At 40.3% G+C, this 6,000-nt stretch overlaps 1 protein-coding gene across 3 annotated transcripts in view; it reads right to left on the bottom strand.

The window, feature by feature from the left end:
• The window catches only part of LOC116704400 (alpha-1,6-mannosylglycoprotein 6-beta-N-acetylglucosaminyltransferase B), a 110,260-nt gene that overhangs the window by 51,167 nt on the left and 53,093 nt on the right, over positions 1-6,000 (bottom strand). The gene's annotated exons all lie outside the window — the stretch shown is intronic.

Raw genomic sequence — 6,000 nt, 5'->3', positions numbered from 1 at the left:
TCATTAAATTCTTTGCCCTTTCTTCTCCAAACGTACCTTTGGTTGTTGGTTGTTTTCTTCTGATGACTCTTCCATGACAACCATATTTGTACCTCTTTATAGTGGAATGGTGTACCACAACTCCAGTGTCTGCTAGGTCTTTCCTGATGGATTGTGCAGTCAAACATGGGTTTGGACTTGCTTTTCTCACACTCCTGCGAGCTGTTCTGTCTGATATTTTTCTTGGTCTTCCAGATCTTGCTTTAACTTCCACTGTTCCTGATGACTGCCATTTCTTAATTACATTCCAAACAAAGGATATTGGCATCTGAAAACGCTTTGCTATCTTCTTATAGCCTTCTCCTGCTTTGTGATCGTCAACTATTTTCAGTTTCAGTTTTCTAGACAACTGCTTAGAAGAACCCATTGTGCTGATTGTTGGGGCAAGGTCAGATGAGTCTGGACATTTAAAACCTTAAGATTGACATCACCCGGGGCCTGTTGCACGAAACCAGGATAAGGGATTAAGCTGGAATATTCAAGTTATCCTGGGTGAATTTATCTTTGACTTGGTTGCACGAAACCAGGTTGGATTAAAGCTAGCCAAGAAACCTTGGAAATGTATTCTTTGCAGTTAGCCTGGTCCAGAGCAGGCTAACAGCCAGGCTAAAATTAATCCTGGTGTCTAATGTGTTAAATCAGCTGCCACTCTGATGTGACATAAACGTGTTTAACAGTTATTTTGTTGTCTTCTGAATGTGTTCTGCTTTATTTTTATTAACATGGATTATTTGGCACTATTGTTCTCACAAGTTTTATTTAAATCCATACTATAGCAGTTGTTTAGATGGTTAGAAATGGTGGCACTGGCACCCAGATGCGGAGTGGCAATCGGGAGAGTCAAAACTTTTCCCGGTGAGACGGTAGTGTTTCGAGGCTGCCTGGCGTGCAGCCGCTGCCCAGTGCCGCATACTGGATGTTTTTCTCTTTTCACACCATTCTTTGTAAACCCTAGAAATTGTTGTGCTTGAAAATCCCAGTAACTGAGCAGATTGATAAATACTCAGACTGGCCCATCTGGCACCAACAACCATGCCACGCTCAAAATTGCTTAAATCACCTTTCTTTCCCATTCTGACATTCACTAAATGAATTGAAGCAACTGCCAATGTGATTGGTTGATTAGATACTTGCATTAATGAGAAATTGAACAGGTGTTCCTAATAATCTTTTAGGTGAGTGTACATCAGTGAACTCTGTGTGTGTGTGTGTGTGTGTGTGTGTGTGTGTGTGTGTGTGTGTGTGTGTGTGTGTGTGTGTGTGTGTGTGTGTGTGTGTCTGTGTCTGTGTGAGAGGGGTGCCTAGGACACAACATGAAAAAAGGCCCCATCTTCCCCATCTCCCAATTAGCCACAAATCAAATCAAATTATTTGTTTGAATATCACAAACTTATTTAACATTAAGTAGAAAATATAGAATTAAACATAGATATAGGTAACTTATACAAGACTTTACAATGACCTACCACTAAAATAATAAACAATCATGTCTAGAAAGTAAGAAATTGACAAAAACAAAAATGTCCAAAAAATGAGAAACAACTTAGCTCCCTAACTAATTAAACAGGAGAAAATAAGATTAACTCACCTGGCAGTCCTACATTACTGTTAAAAAAAGCAGGTACCTAACCTAACACAAAGGTTAAACAAAGGAAAATTGTGGCCGGTTGGGAGAAGAGGAGGATGAGGAATGCCTGCTGCCCGCAAACTGCCGCCATCTTGGCTCTTGAATATCACTTGGTTCCCCAGCTACAGCCAATCAAGGGTTGGGTAGGACTGCTTCCACCAATTGTCTCTCGGCTATCGCACACCTCAATTTGGATGTGAAAGAAAATAAAACAAAGGACACACACGCACACACAGCAGACCACAGAAACAAATATGAAGTCAGTCATAACAGACTGTTTGTGTTTGTGTGTGTGTGTATGTTTGTGTGTGTTAGTCATGGCTGCTCGCTCATTCGCTGTGAGCTCCGGGGATTATCAAAAGGATCTGAAGAAGAATCCCTACTGTTAATGTCCCGTGGGGATGTTAGACCGAGGTATGATAACACTATCATGCTCAAATCTCTTGCTTACCTTCACTGTCTGCTTGTATTCACATCCACACATGCTCACAAAACATTTATTCCACAAATCAAGTTTTTTTTCACAAAATCTTTTTTGGTGTAATTATATAACCAGGATATGTGGATACATGGAAAAGCAAATCTTTTCTGTGCTGATGTTAGGGATGTTTTATGTGATATGTCAGTAGAATCCTTGGAAAGTCCTTGGTGCATACATATGAGATCAGAAGTGGCTCTCGAGTATGTGGTACCAGTCCATTGCTCTGCTCCACTCATCACTAATGACGGAGGAATGCTAATGCATGTCTCAGCATCTGTTAGCACCAGACTTTGCATAAATGCATGTGTGTCTGACCCTGTTCACTCACGCACTGTGGCCCTTATGAAGGTCGCAGCTGTCCGATGGAAGGCAACACAGCTGGCACTGCCAACCATCCCTATTCTAACCTTAATTTCACATTCTCAGTCATCTGCCTTTTACAAATTTGCAGACTTACTTTGCCCCTCTTCATTTCTTGTCACATATTTCCTTCTTGTGTCCAACCTGCTTCCTCTGTTTCCTCCTCGTTTCATCCTCACTTTCCCTTTTTCTTAGCCCCCCCCCTTTCATGTACCACTAGTCTCATACTCCGTCTGCACATCTTCAGTCAGAGGTCAATTAACTCTCAAGAGGGCAGAGAGAGGGAGAAAGGTAAATTAATATTACATTATATTTACATAGCACTTTTCTAGTCTTAAGGACTAGTCAAAGTGCTTTAACATAGTACAGGGACCATTCTCCATTCACACACATTCATACACTGTGGCTGTGGGTGACGTACAAGGTGCCACCTGCTCATCAGATAAACATTAACACACATTCACCCTCCAATTCAGGGTTCAGTGTCTTGATCAAAAACACTTTGACATGGAACTGAAGGGCTTGGGATCGAACAACTAACCTTCTGATCACAAGGCGACCGCTCTCACCACCTGAGGCACAACCACATATTCTGACAAACACACCAGGGGCCCTTTTTTAACAATATATGCACACGGTGTTAAGTGCATGCCGCAGGTGCTTTTAGGGCATGACCAAATCCACTTTTGCTAGTTTAACAGCGAAAGAAAGTGCCTGTAGGCCAAAAGCATGAATCAAAAGTGTCTTCATTAATAATCATAGGTGTGTTTTGGGCGTAACATGCAATAAACCAGAGTGTCATCTCCTATTCCGTTTAAAAGACAGGTGCCTTTGTACCTTGACGCATTACTATTGCGGAGTTGCACAGTCATATTTTTATTTGTAATATTTTGCATGTTGGTGTGCTGCTTGCGCTTCCCTGTGTGTGTGTGTGTAACAAGCATAGTGTGAGTGTGTTGTGCAGAAGCCTTGGCCCATTTTACTAATTCACAGTTAAAATAACAATGAAATGCTGTGCTATTGACTTTAGACCAGGTTTTTGTTGTCAATGGCGCGATCAATTCCCGCTGCCTCCAGACGGCAAGAATTCACCTGAACACACCTCCCTGTAAGACCAGACGCAAAGATAGGCGCAGGTGCATTTGCTATTTTAATGACGTGGGCGTTGGATGGGAAATTGACAACTGCGTTGGTCTTAAACTAGCAAAGACACATGCATCAGGCACATGATTGATGTGGATGCTCAACGCACACCAAGTATGCACTAATGCACTCAAAGTTGCTTGCTGATACACTTAAACTAACTCCAGACAGGCAGTGTTGGCACTCTAGCAGGTTAACAAGGTAATGTCAGCGTCCTTGAATCTGTACTATCATCTCTTAAATGCCTCTCCATTATTTCATGGCTTAGATGAATGTCTCTTATGATGTCTAGAAAAAAGAGAACAGCAATTTGCTATACACAAAATATTCCATCAGCTACGTTATAATGGCTAAATGGGTTGACCCAGGCTTTTGATTGAGTTTGATAAGAGCACTAAAAAAAGGTGGATTCTCTCACATGTATAACTGCTTCGAAACTGAAGTGCAGCTAAAGGATAATTTTATTCTTTCTGAGCTCCACAATCACTGAGGAAATAGGCAGACTAAAAGACACAAAATAAAAGAGGTTTCCTAGAATATTTAGCGCAGGCTTCTACTTCATTCAATTTTGCACCGTGCATACAAAATCTCTCAAAACGTGTATTTGTCAAATATATTTGACTGAATGACTTGACTTCAGAATTACATTTTCCAGTCAGTCTCATGCACGTCTGTATACCATCCTTGTGTCTTCCACTGGGAGTTCAAAAATGAATCAACATGCTTTTTCTCTCCCTTGATCCTCTGCCCCCCACACTAGCTTCTCTGCTCTAATCATTTATTATTTTTCTAAATAAACATCCACTCTACTTAAAATTATAAAGAAAGTCAAACAAGGAAATAGAACTGAATCAACAAAGCCCCATTGGAATTGTAAAGACTGCACACTGAAGCAGAATGCTAAAGTTGTGATTGGAAGCGAGGTTTTTTTTGTCAAAGACAAAAGGCTGTAGTTAATTCACATAAGACAATGTATTTATTCCAAGGTCAGAGTTAATTAAAATTAAGCACCGTTCTCCTGCTCAATATTAAAGTGAGTGCTTATTTAGAGTTTAAGTGAAAAGGAATCTTCCTGCGTAGAAGGATGGTAACCGTCAAAAAATGGTAAATTTGACTGGTACAGACCGAGGTTTCATTTTCAAATGAAATGTATCAGACTCTGCCTTTGGCTTATATTGCAACAATATCAAATTAGAAGTCATGCACACACACATTTTTTTTTTTCTTCTTAGATTTCTAATTATTGTAAAAAAACAGCTTTTGACTGCTAAGGCTAACTGTTACAAACACCAGGACATCTGCTGTTCAGATAGTTGCAGCACGTTGTAAAGACACATATAAGCAGCCACAGAACCATGGTAGAGGATAACAAATCCCTTCAGTGCACTACAAGAAAGGAAGAACATCAATCTCAGAGACAGAGGACTATTTCCAACGGGGTTAACTCATTTTAGAGAGAGAAGGGGGCAGAGAGAGACATTTTGGGGAGAAGAAGCAGAATGTGTGCTCAATCTGCCTTCTTGCATCAACTCATTCATTTATTATTCTTTTTTGACTAAAAGATTATGAGTCTACTTTGAGTGGGGTAAGAAAGGTAATAGTTAGGGAGGCTTGACAAACCTAAAACACCTTCAATGTTTATATTACATATAACTTTCATCGACATTTGGAATAGTAAGCCTTAGTTTTCATTTTTTTATGAAATACCAAACATACACGGGCTCCTCGGCCTTCCAGGGTTAGCGTTTTTTGCTCACCTCACGACTCCTCTCTCCACCTCCATCAATCCTGTCTTAATCCATATTCTACAATACCTGCCCCACTACCATCCATCCCCTTCGTGTACTTACTTTCTCATCTTATTCTTCTCCCTCTGGCACTGGCATTTCATCGTAATCCCAATCATTCATTATCATCATTTGTCACCTGGTTTCTCCTTTTCATTTCTGTCTTCTCTCTCATCTATCCTTGCATCTCTTTCTTCTTTTCTCTCACACAAAGCCCTGACATACATGGCTACGAGCAGGAAGTAGCCAAGTCCATACTGCACACACTTTGGTGCCGACCAAAAAAAGGTTTTAGAATTTAACAGTAAGGTACTGCAATACATTCTTAATTCAGAGAATACATCTTTAAGAACTATCTTTAAACGGAAACAGAAAGACAGTTACATGCCGATTATACACGAATAATGCAGACCGCAGCTATGTGTGACAACCTATTATTACCTCCTCTATCATTTTTTCCTACCATCATTCAAACTGAAAACCCACAAGAAGCATCTAAAAAAAAAAAGGTTTTTAAATGCCCAACCACTTGAGTGGAAGACACTGTTTCCTGTGCTTTGTAC

The sequence above is a fragment of the Etheostoma spectabile genome, chromosome 2 (assembly GCF_008692095.1).
Source record: "Etheostoma spectabile isolate EspeVRDwgs_2016 chromosome 2, UIUC_Espe_1.0, whole genome shotgun sequence".
Lineage (NCBI taxonomy): Eukaryota > Metazoa > Chordata > Actinopteri > Perciformes > Percidae > Etheostoma > Etheostoma spectabile.
The sequence above is the reverse complement of the archived record's forward strand: the minus strand, read 5'-3'. Positions and strand labels throughout refer to the sequence as shown.